This window comes from Melopsittacus undulatus, chromosome 1, assembly GCF_012275295.1.
Source record: "Melopsittacus undulatus isolate bMelUnd1 chromosome 1, bMelUnd1.mat.Z, whole genome shotgun sequence".
Taxonomy (NCBI): domain Eukaryota; kingdom Metazoa; phylum Chordata; class Aves; order Psittaciformes; family Psittaculidae; genus Melopsittacus; species Melopsittacus undulatus.
The window spans coordinates 94,179,547-94,193,096 of NC_047527.1; positions in this window are offsets into that span (position 1 = coordinate 94,179,547).

A 13,550-nucleotide genomic window follows, 5' to 3' on the forward strand; every position below is an offset into this window, starting at 1 on the left:
CCGCAACACAAGTAGTACCTGTGAGGGCAATGGTAAAATATCCCTTATTAATACATCTAAGAAAGCAGCCACTCTAGAAGACTGACCTGCAGATCAGCTCTGAAATAGTGTGTGCTGCTAGCTAACATGTTTCCATGTGCGTGTGCACTTGCATATACAGTAATGACTGTGATTTCTTTGCCTTTACCCTGCCATAAACCCCCCCCCCCCCACAACTCAAACCAAAAAAACATTGTTTTCCCAAGACTTGCTAAAGTCTAGTTGTCAGATTCACCTGTGTAAAACACTAAGCATCTTGCAGGATTTTAAAATTCATAACTGATGGCTAGATTTATTTTTCTTTTTTTTTTTTTTTAATAGCAACAAAGTGACTGAGTATAGATGAAAAAGAAAGGCAGAAGCTAATGTGCATCTGATATTTCGCTGGCTGGGTGGTTGGCTGTTGAAGTACCTAGACATGAGAACTGAGACCCCAGAGACTTTTTGTTTTTGCTGCAGTGAACACTAAAGGATGAGGAAGAAAGAAAGGAAGCAAAGGTGAAATGATAAAATAGCAAAATAACAAAAGAGAAGACAGATAAGAAGAGGGAGAGAAATGGCAAATGACAATTTGAGGTCAAATTCTTAGAAAACAAAACAGAGATTTGTGGTGTAAAGCATACACATAAAGGCTCTGAATTAAGTTTTCCAGACCTATTTAATTTTTTTTTTATTGTTTTAAATGTTGGAACTTTGAAACCCAGTGCTTGGTGTTTAACCTTACTTTTCCTTTAATGCCATTTCTGTAGCAAGTATACCATACAAACTCGGTGTTAGCCAGCAAAAGTCTTAGCCAGATCCTGAACTGAATGTTTCTGTAGATTTAAATGATCCCCTGTTCAGATAGTTTAAGATGTTGATCTACATGACTGATGTTTAAGAAAATACAAAAGGAGATGCAGCAGTTTGATTGTAGAAGTATCTGGGGAACTGTAATACAAAGTCCTCGCTGACTTGCTTCATCTTTTGGCTAATAAGAATGTAGGTTTTCAATCAAATACAATGAAGTATATAAGCAAATATCTTCTTTTCACTTGTTATGGATAGAAGAAACTATCACATCTGAGTTTGTCTAACAGTAATATCCATAATGGTATTTTATTATTTAAAAATAGGGGTATTTTTTTTCTCTGAAAATATCTCTTCAGCATTTATCTTTCAGCAGCTGTTTATTATCCAGTCACAACTTTCAATTTCATTGACATTATCTCCCTAATTGAATCATAAATAGAGGAAAGATTGCCACATAATAGGCAAATTGTGTGTTACTCTGAATGAAGTGGGATTTCAGCTCCTGTCTTTGCTGACCATTTTGTTTGTTAAAAAGAAAATGCAGTTCCTGTATAAATTCACTCTTATGAAAAGTTCTGAGCGACAGGTGTTTGCACAGCCACGTAAACACTTTCTGTTCAGAACACCTCAGACCCATGTCACAGCATACTGGGGACTTTATCATTGGTACATGCTTAGTACAGTGCTTTGACAGAAGAGCACTCTGGAAGTTTAAGCTATCTTTTTGTGACTTCAGCATCATCAGGGAAGATGATAATCATCTTTGTTTTTCGAGGCTTAGGTACTCAAATCAAGGAACACTATTACCCATGAATGTATGAACATGTTACAAAATGATTCACAGCTCCTCATGATTTTCCTAAATGCTGTGAAAATCTCTCCAGTATTAGAACTGTCTCCAGACTCAAAGTTTTTCTGTATAATTGCTAAATCCAGTGAGCAGAGAGATGTGCTCTTGGAGGCACATAGCATTACACCTCCTTTAGAAGCTTCAGTATGCTACCAATTGCTTAGAAGTTTCTAGTGAGTGAATTTTAGCTACTGAATTTTTGGCAGCTCTAAGCTTTTTGTCATGTGAATTTTGTGTATAGCTGATATGTATCTTGTATCACTGTTTCTAGATAAAGGTTATGTACTGCACTCTACTTTGCTCTTCAGCTGGGGAGTTTCTTCAGAGCATACCAAAAAGTCAAAACTTAGTTCCTTCCACTCTTCCTGCTCGCTGATAGACTTGTAGCATGAAAATATTCACCACAAGAATTAAATTACAATAAAGGACACTGGGAATAAAGGAAAAGAAGGTGGTCCACACCACACTGCAGACGTACAACTGAGAGCCAAAGATATTATGAATGCTAAAAGTTTAAAGGGATGGGAACAATAGACAATTTGTGCAGCATATATCTATTAAGACTTATCAAACACACAGAAACTTTAGACAACTTAGTTCAAATCTGAGTTTAAAATGTTTGGCAGATGAGAGGGTAATTGTGGGGAGCACCATATGTGCTCAGTCTCTTCTTTTCTATGTACCTCTCTGTGCCTGGTGCTGGAGAGAGGGTTCTGACCTACATGATCCTCTGATTGAAGATGCAGGGTAGGGGACAGGCTTTAATCAGAACACTAGTTTTCCTGTTTCTTCGGTGCTGAATTTCAGTCTAGGCTCTTTAGCATAATTTCTATACACATACATACAGAAATCTAAAGCCCAGATATGAAAAATAATATCAAAACTTAGTGGATATAAAGAACTACTCACTACCAAGATGGCTAGTGACAAACCACACCTATGAAAAAATAACCTTAATTTATATTAGGAAGCTCTTATGAAGAAATACTTCCTAATTTATGATGTACACTGACTTGACTCTTTTGTTCTGCTGAAGAATGCTGTTTTGGTTAAAGCTTCAGTCTGGCCGGAGTGACCAGCCTGCAGGAACATGTCTGTGACATGGCTCATCCTCACTGCTAGCTCTGTCACTTTCATGATTGCTGTCCCACTGATCTCTCACAGCAGGACGCATCAGTGTTGGAGTCTAATCTCTGTCAATGCCTCAGCTGCAGGCACCCATCCTTTGATAAATGGGTTTTAGAAAACTATTATTTTAGGTAATGCTTCCACTAATCCTGGACATTAACTCTCTGAATAGACTGATGTGTCTGTGCTTGATAAAGGCATAATTTCAACTCCTGTTTCTTTTCCAGGTATAAAATGACACGCTTCTGAATCTGTACCCCCTTAATATAGGATGAGCTTGCAAAGAGAGAGGTCAATAGGATGTCCACTGCCTTTTCCATGTTACCTTACGTCTTCACAGGGACAAGTAACAAGGCTTAAATATGCCCCAGGGCATCTCTTAACCTCCATTTTAAATTCAGCCTTCTCTGCTGCTGAGGGAAAGCCAAGAGGGAGAAGCTATGTGAAGTCAAGCACAATTTTCCCCCTCCATTCTGTGAAAGAAGGCAGAAGCTGTGTGTGGTTGTTATTGTTCCTTTGTGCTAGAGTTACACCTCCTGTTCTCTCACACCCCAGGAAATGCCTTAACAGTTTCTATGAAAGAGTCTATAGAGTAAACATTGTCCTCTCCAGCTGAGTGTTGTAAAGGAAATTCACCTTCCTAGGGCTGAGTGAATTTGCTGGCATGGTTAAGCAGGTGAGAGTGTTGAAGGACCAACACTGGGAAAATAGTTTGGCTTTTCAAGGGGTACTAGGTCTGGTATGAGGGCTCTCTGTCTGGGGTAAATGTCACTAGCTATTTTGAAAACACCCCTTGTCTTTCTTTAAAATGGAACATACCCAATTCGGAGTCAGATTGGCATGTGGGAAAAAATGCAGCTACAGTTTTTATTATGAATAAGAATATACCTCCTTTATATTTTCCTCGAGTCCAGTATAGGCCCAGAGGTCTGCTGGCCCTTAACCTTTGCACCCATGGATGACAGTGTAAAAACTTGTTTTTTACAAGGAAAGGAGGCAGAGCCAGATCTTGATGCCACTGTTTAGCAGGGAGAACGGTACCAACAGCCCAGTTGTGCTTTCCAGACTCTGATAAACAGCAGCTGACATTGCAGAATTAAAATGGTACCTCGAAATTAAAGCAGCTTTGCTCTTATTTAGCGGCTCTGCACAAAATCTGGCTTAATGCTGACATGTCTTGTAGCTGGGCAAAGTCTCATATATGGAGATGGAATTCCTCCTGCTCAGAGCTCATCATAGGCTTGGGACTTCTGTTATTGTGTTCGCAGACATATTGGCTCCAGGCCTGCTCACAAGGGTGGTAAAATGCGCAAAGATTTCAGCAGGAGCAGGATCAGACCAGCTGTAAGAGCTAGACAGCTAAAAGCAAAATAACCTTCCCCCACAAAACAGCATAGGATATACCACGCAAAGCGTCAATTAAAGATACAAAACAATGATTAGTTTTCCACATAAACATTTCATCACATCCTTTCTGAACACCAATCATTTTGACAGTCCATGACAATATAAATGATGACATGACTGAGGTGCTCTAATTCACCCAGCTTGAGTTGCTGTGCATTTCAAGAAAAAAAAAAAACCCTCCATAAAACCTCTAACCAAAACAAAACTCTACTATCCCACATATGCCACCAATGTTTTTTAAAAATGGCCATTGAGCAAGCTAGGGTCCATACCGTGACTTCAAATTAAACCATATGTTCAATTTATAAGATGAAAAACTTCTGGTTTGAATGAACCTGGGAGATAGAAATCATGATTTTCAGCATGATTTTCTCAGGGGGAAATCTTGTGGTAATCTGTAACACAATCATACCAGCTGCTGGACACTTATGATACTGTTCTGTGAATGCTGGCCTCTTCATAAAGGTCCCCTGTTTTGCAAAGAAGGGCTCAGTACGCAGACTGATGGTTTGATTTTTTTCATTTGACATTTGTTAAAAACAAGCTACAACATAATCAGTCTCAGAAACTTTGTGAGCATTGTGCAGAAAATCTCAGGCACTCCCAGCCTGCAGATCACACCTTTCACCAAGGTCCACACTGACTCTTGCCTGTGAGAGGAGATGGAAAGTGGTGCTTTGTGGTGAAGGAACCAAACAAAATTTCACTCAGTTTAAAGAAAAAACTTTCATTATAATTAGATCTTTCAGAAAGAGCAATAATAAGACTAATGCAGAATTGCAAGGAGGGTAAATCAACAAACAGCAGTTTAAACAGCACACTAACTTGATCCCCACAGCTCCAGGATAAACTGCACATGCTTCAAGGTAAATAGAACTTAAGTGAGGAACATTTCTCCCGCCACTTCACTTTCAGTGAAATCCAAACTGTGGCCAGACCCATAAGGCAACCAATGTTGTTCTGGTGTTGAGGCCAGCGCAAAGTCTGGATAGCTTGGGAGAGGAGGTGGTAAGACAGGGTCAGACAATGTGAGTGGTGGGAGTATGCAGTGCCCAGGGGAGGTTGACTGCTTTTCGTTATCCTTCTCCCACGCCCTCTAACCATGCATAAAAACTCATCCTGGAGCCTATTTACACCACACTACCATCACCACTTCACTCACCCAAACTCAGAACACAGGCCAAGCTCTGAGAAGATAAACAAGGTGTCAGGGTATGAAGGTAGAAGGACATTGAGTCCAAGTAGTGCTGAGCAGACCTGAGCTGGACTTCACAGGGCATCAATACACCAGGACCACAGACACTGAGATAGCATTGATATTTAGGCTTGACCTCACTTTGCATTGCCTACAGTTAGATTCATAACATAGCAGGGCTATGAAGATAACATACCCAGGCTAAAGGATAGAGCAAAAGTCTACAGCATAAACAGAGTGAAAAAAAAAGACTACTGACACTTTCTGATCTACCTTTTTATCTTACAAAGACAATTCTAGGCACTTCGGGACCATTTTTAGCAGTGATAATAAATTCCCTCTTCATGACAGCTACTCCCCACTTCATAGCAGGATGTGATACCCTTACACAATATTATCCATAATGTTATAACAAAACCTAATTGCATGTGTCATTGCTATTTGCTACAAAAGTGGGAAGGTGGTGCAAAATATCATCACCTTCATACTTTTCACTTCTATCAAGCCATTTATTGAGATGGCAAATGCTGTTATACATGAATGTCCTTGTGACACACTCTCTGCATGTTGGAGTTTTTCCTTACTTAGCTGAAACTTTCTACTGCTTCTGAATTTCCTTAGCCTCAGGGCTGCTCTAATTTCCAACTGGCTGCTCATGACCTTAAAGGCCTCTTCTTGATGTCGGGTTTTGCTGGACATAGCGCATCCACGCCCTGTACTTCAGACTGCGAGCTTGGGTGGCTTACAAATTAAGATGACAGCTCTGTAATGTACACAGATTACTCAGCCTTGATAGAAAATAAGGTAATCACGCTTCTATACCACAAGGATAAAATGCCAAGCATTGGCTAAAAGCAGATGCTTTGTTGCTGCGCTGCCTCAGGCTGGAAAGATAGGCAGGGAGCAGGAGAAGCATGGCTCACTGAATGCCAGCCTCTGCGAGTTGTTTACTTGCTGGCTGAGGCTAGAGTGTGGCGGTAGGAAATAGGTTTGTTTATGAGAATCCGGACATCAAGCCCGCCTGACCCCTCCATGGGGTGAAGTTTCCTCACCCTCCATCACGTGGCTCCTCAGGTTCACCAGGGACCATGGCTGACTCACCGTCTGGGAATCCGGAGTAGCCATGGCCTTTGTAGAAGAGCGGTGCTACAAAACTCACTGTGCAAGATAAACAAGGAAAACACACTCCTTGGCACACAAGCAGCTCAGATGTTGACCATTGTGTTCTTCTGGAGTTAATCATCACAGGCCAGGCTCGCCTTTGCAGCGGGAGGTGAGCTGCGGCCACTCGCTCGGTTCTAAGGAAGCAGGTGCAGCAGCAGCTCATTGTTCTAGCAGTGTTTTGAAAATAGGGAAACTTGATCTATTGTCCCCTCCCCTTTGGGGAAACAAGGGAGAAGCTGGGCAATGCCAGAGCAGGTGGCATGGCTGGAGGTGGGGAGGGCGGGGGCAAGTGTGCATGCCTGCCTCACCTAGAGACCTGATGTTTTTCCTTGCACCTGCATTTATCCTCACTGCCTTTCAGGCTGACCTTGATTCCTGTTGGATCAACAGGCCCTCTGCTCAACCCAGTCACCTATGTTTCTAGCTTAGGGCCACCACCATGGTGATTAGCCCTTACTCTAATTGCTGGCTCACCAGCTGGGACATATCCTGAAAGTTACGTGTAGGAGATACTCAAGACAGAAAATGTCATAGTCCCCATGGGTGGTAAGCCAGGCACAGGGCAGGCTTTCTGAGCTCCCTTCCTTCCAGAGGCTGTGTGTGTGCACCTACCACCAGATAGATCCCAGCATGCTGACCTTCACCCAGGAGACAGACTACTGGTTTAATTTTCCCTCCTTCTCCCCCTGCATTCCTCAGTCCTTTCACATAATGCAGTTAATTACAATCAGCTATTGGACCTCAGCTTCTTTTCTGCTTTTTGCAGGACTGGTTGTGTGAGGGAGCTTGTCAACAGGAGACCTTTCACCACTCTTGAGCCTGGTCGGCATAGGCTGACGGTGATAATCCAATCTCTGTTCTTTGGCCTGCCTGAAAAAGGACTGTTTTCCTGCCCTCCTCATTTCTAAGGGACAGATGGGTGTGTTATGTTAATTCTTGCTACTTAAGCTAACTTTGGAAAGTCACACGGTACTGAACTTGCCACACAAGGATGAAAGGGCAGGATTGAGATACATGATGATGACACTGCAACCCATTCTGATCTTGTGCAGCCATTGTAGGAAGGGCTTCATTTCCCAAAGATCTTCTTTTCACACTTCACTTGAATAGCAGTATTTTAAGGAGGAAAAAGGAACACAACAGCAAGATAGCTTTTCATTCTTTTATGGATTTTTAGCTCTTATCTGAATCTGTTGCTACAAAGTCTTATTTGTCCTTGCTTCCTTGCCAAGATAACAAAGGAGGGTGTGTGTGTATGCAGACATAAATTTGTATTAGAGGGATTTCTGGAAAATTTAGCATGTGTAACTATAGAGAAAAAAGTATATATTAATTTCAAAAGATTTGGGGGTTGGGATTGTAAAAATATTTTATGTGGAGGATATGTGCTTCAGGCAACTCTCCTCACAGTACATAAGGAAGAAGCAAAGATAGGAAGAAAACATTAATTTTGACCCAAATCCTTTACATAAGGCGTTAATCTCTGACTGTACATAAGTGGGGGTAGTAAACTGCCCTCTTAAAAAAGAGAATAAATGGCAAAGATGAAAGTGGTAAAGTAGTAAGAGTAATACACAACTATGGGATGAACATCATTGTTCAAGAATGGCTGATAATGTAATACCACCTTCTCAGAAACTGCCTGCATGAAATAGTGCTGTAGAATTTTTCTGTTGTCTTTAATGGAACAAGATGTGGAACGTTTTCTGCTTAACAGCCTGATACACTGGTCTAGTTATCTGTACTCTCAGCTCTTTTCCAAAAGTCCGTCTAACTGCAAGTTCTTCAGACACCTTATGTGGTCCCTGAAGTGAAACAGGTGATCTCCTACATTTCTATTATCATACCCTGAGGTGTCCTGTCTGTTCAGTAATTCAGACAGCCTTATAAAGGACTTGGAAATCAAGACAAAATCTTGTGATGTGAAACACTACACTCTGTTATGTGTAACAGCCTTGCAGGATGCAAAGCCTAAGTATTACCACCTTGTAAGGAGCTCTACCGTAATTCATGTGTTAATGTGAAAGAGGTGGATGAATGAAGATTATTAGTTCATTTTTTTCCCCATTTGTTATTTTTTAATATGTTTCACGGCTGTAATTTTTGTAGATATAGCAAATGCTAGGTGTTACACAAAACCCAAATGATCTGTAGGTTCTTCCATCCATTTTGAATATGGAGCCATCTAGAAGACCTAGAATTGGACTAGAATCCTCATTGTAACAGGAACAGCAAAACTGTGGAGCACAGAAGCACTGAATATGAAAGTATTTAATGTGATTAAATGCAACCTGAGAACAGATAGATTTTCTGTTAGATACAAGTTTTCAGAGCTGCAAAATGTAGCATCTTCAGCCAATTTAGTGACACTGTGGATGCGTCAAGTCCCTCAGGATTTGGCCCTTTGCATTCTTTTCATACCTATATTTGTTTTATGCAGTGTGGAGGTGGTGGATTTTCCTTCTCCCAGACCACGTTGGCTGAACTGTCTACATTTACACATCAGAAGCCTCAGGTGAAGCTTGTTCATGGAAATAAGTTAAACTAGCCTCTTGTTTCCAATGCATAGTCATTTAAGCAATTGGAATTTCATTGGGAAAGTGCCCCAAAGTCAATTAAAAAGATAATGAAAATTGTTGGTTGGTTAGGACAGGCTTTTTAAAGTAAAATTTGTTTGAAATTAGAAAAGGCTGAAAAATCTAATCCTTGGGATTTGTCTTTTTAGGTGCAAATTGAAGTCTGAGGTTGGTAAGATAAAACTTTTGTTTAAAGTTACCTGTTAAAATAGATTTCTTCAGATTTCCTCTTTTTTTTTTTTTAATTTGAGGTTCTGCAAGCCTGGACCAAGGGAAGCAGACTGCCTGTTTCTGTAATGGAATTGAGCAGTTTTTCTTTCCTTCTTCATTGTTAGAATTTACACAATCTTCTGAAGGAAATTTTATTCTCATATCTTGATAAAGAAACATCTGAAGAAACTGAGCTTATAACAGAGAAGGGAGGAGGCTGTAAATGTTGATCTGATGAGTAACTAGCAGATGTGGCAGATGCAGATCTGCAAGACTGGCGAAGGCAACATTTATCCACGGCTGAAATTCAAGGCTTCTTTCTTTGGAAGATTCAAAGAGGTTCAGGTGCAATTTTCTAGTTTCAGTACTTTTTAATTTAAAGTTAAGTGAGCTTATCTGTATGTTCTATACACTGCAAAAAGAAAACATCTAGATGTTTTCAACTTTGTATATTGCAGTGTTTTGCTACATTTTTACCATGGAAATAAGAAAACACAACTGTAGCAAAATAGTTAAACCCCCCTAGACCAACACCCAGTTTAACATGGCATTATCCATGTACAGTTAAGGAGCAGGACTAGTTCTCAGTGTCATTAGCTCCTCTTTACCTCTGTCTGTGCCCTGAGCAGAAATATTATACCTCTGCTGGGATTAGAGTTACAGACGTGCATCAACTGGTTGGGCAATTAAACAGAGAAGCTGGTATTGAGATATCTGATGGATTACTTTCAGTACATGCTCCAGCACTGTCTGTTGAACCCCCCCCCCCCAGAGTGTTTCCCACCTTAACTGGGAGAGGACCCATGACTGCCTTTGCTCTTGATCCTTCCTCTGTGAGAACAAATATGCTCAGAACCATGTAAGTGACAGTTAGTTTAACCCTGTGCACTTAAGAGAGGCTCAGATAAAGTATCTAATTTCACAGCAAGCCAATCTCCTTTTATTCTTGGTAAGCTTACGAGGGTATTCCTTGATATTGCTGACTTTGATATTAAAACCTCTAAAATCTTGTCAAATAATATCCTTAAAACTAGCTCTTGTTGGTGACATAATTTCCTTCATTAAAAAACCCCAACCAAACACAACAACCAATCGTGGCCTCCTCCCCCCCCAAAAAAAAAGAAAAAAAAATGAAATCTGCCCTAGGGATTGTGTTGTTTCTGCTTTTACTTCATCATGACAAAGATTGTAATTTCTAAATGTCTTCAGCTGCTGTCCTGGTGCTGTTACCTTACAGATTTTCTTTTTTTCTTTTTCTATTTTGTGTGTGTATTTTGGTTTATAGAACATTAATTGAATACTCAAAACAACTAGCAGCTCCTTCCAAAGCAGAGAGATGACAATGGAAAAAAAACTGATACATGGTGCAGGTTGACAAAACATCCATGGGTTCATTTATAAACCCTAGCAGGGAAAACAAATCTGTAAACTCAACATCAAGTCCCCAGACAAAGACAGGATGTAAATTCCTTCTTGGTACTTGTTTCCGATGAGCTCAGTCAGATTGCTGCTAACTGCATTTCCTTCAGAAAAGATATGAGGAGTTGTGCAATTACCTAGGACACTTCAGTTTAAAGCGGTACTGACCACAACTGTTATTGTGTACATTATAAAATATTAGCCTGGACGAAATACAGTGTAAGTCAATAGCTAAATTCTTAGTCCGTGTTTGCTCTTCACCAGGTTGCTAACAGCTCAGGGAATTTAGAGTACTCCTTTAACTTTAAAAGCGTATTCGGAGACATATATTTTCTCACATCCTTCCTTAAGCAACACAAGTTATTTGAACTGGACTATTTCCAGGTAATTCACCCCAAATGCTGCTTAAGGACTAGAAAATCTGTCCCCTGGTGAACATAGCTGAAAAATCAGAAAGGATAGTTAATTTAAAAAATGTCAGAATGCTTTGTCTTTTGGCTCCTGACATTTGTTTTTCCCGCTTTATTGAGTTTGGCTAGACTCTTAATCAAAGTCAACCAAGAGTATTCACTTCTTTGATAATTCAACTACTTTTCATACCTTCCTCTCCAAAAAAACCAAATATACCAGCTATCAAAGTGAAAATAAATACTCACTTCCACTCATGAATAATTCATTTGCAGTGGACTGTGAAATATCTATCTATCTCATCACTTCTCAAAATGCATGTATGAATCCTGACATGGACATTGAAGAAGGATACAGGAGAAAGCACCTATCTGTGCTGCAGTGAGCGTACTGCTACATCCGTTGTGTCTGCATTACTGTCTTCTGAATCTAAAATTTGGGCTTAAGGTTAATCTAGAGCTGTTGTTTGGTCATCTTGGTTTTGGTTAGAAAGTGACTACATCACACTGTAAAACACGCATTTATATTTTTAACTGTCTCTATGACAAAATCTTCTTACCATTATAGAGATGTCTTTTTGGCTTTATGATGAAATGTGATAGTTGCTTCCTACTGGGGGTTGCTTGTAGAGCTCCAGATGTAGGTTTTTTTCATTGTGCTTATTGCTGCTTCATCTCCACAGTGCATTGCACAGAACACTTAGCTTTTTAAGAAAGAATAATACAACTACGGCTATAGGGAAGGAAAGTGCTAAGAGTGTAGACATAAATTAAATGTTAATCACACACAAAATGATTACAATTTGATAATATACAAAATGAATCCATCTCCCTTGAAATTAAGTCAAAATTATTTAAAATCTCAATATGCAATCACAATCAAAACAACTTTATAAAATGATATTTTAATTTAAATTGCTTAAATGGAATGCTTTAGTGTATTTGATTGGCAGACAGGCATAGTCCCAGTACTTGTATAATAAGCTACTTCAGTTAGATAGCAATTAACTTTTAAATTCAGTAAGTATTACAAATTGTCAATTGCTTTCTGAGAAAAAGTGTCTAGAGAGGAGATCAGGTACTTCTGGCTGAGTGTAAAAAAATGTATTAGTATTAACTAATCCTGGAAGATTTTCTATATTCAAAGTCTGATAAAGGTAATGCTTTTTAATGTTAGTGATAGATTATTGCTCCCTATTATTTTTATAATAGTATTTAAATTCCATGCTGAAATGTGGTTAAATTTTGCATACAGTTTAGGCTGAATAAGTTTGCTGCAAGCTGCAAGAGTAGAAAATTGGCTTCTTTTGATTTGCAGCTCAAAAGAGAACAAAAAGCAAGGGCATACAATTAAGAAAAAAACAATCTCACAGAAGTTGAACAGGCATTTTTAGAAGCATCTTGAGAGCATTAGCAAAATGCCATCAACCTTCAGGGACATTTATGTTTCTAAATATCTTTGTGTCATTTGAAGATCTCAGCTTTGGTACTCATTTGGACTAGGATGTAATGCAAATGGGAAAACAATGAGAAACTTGCTGTACAACTCCAAGTACTGACACGAAAGGTCTTTAAAGATAATGAAGATGTTCCTGCAAACTTCAGTGTATTTCTTCCCTGACATGTACAGTTTATTCTGTTTCTGCACTTTCAGTGCCTAGGAATGAGTAATATTACATGAAATTAAACCTCTAAGCTAACCCCATTTTGCAGGACTTTTGGCCTGAGTCCTGTCTGATAGCTAGTAGCATGTGAAATGTGACAGTCCATTATCAAAAGTAAATGCCAAAGCAGATATTACATGCTTGATAAAAACAGAGAGAGTGTGACTGTGTAAGCATTGTTTCTTCAGAAAACCATGAGAAATCTCAAGTGATTTCTATAGCTATAGATAGTTTGCTATGTGCTGTGACTTGTGGGTCTCCATCAGCAGTGAGATGTGAAGGTCATGAGCTCAAAGAGTTTGGTGTTCCTCCTTGGTACCTGCTTGGATGCTCAAAGTACCTAGTCTTTATCTCACCCACCTAGCAATTAGCATTCTTGCACACACTAAAGCTGGCTGCCTGGAGAAAGTCTTATTTATCTAAATATTCATTAATCTGGTAAACAATGGAGTAAGTGTTCTCACTTGCATAGCATCATTGAGCTGGTAAACTGAGAGCATTTTACATATATTGCCCTTTTATATATAAGAACTAGGAAAGAGTAGTTGCCTGGGGAGTTATAACAAGCAGTCAGGGAAAGCCTATGGAGTAAGGGTAGATGAAGGGCAGAGCAATGCTTAGGGAGGTGGCATGCAATAAGGAAAACCCATATATTGAAAGAGGGCAGATGAAAGAAGAAAAGATCCAGCCTCCAGGATT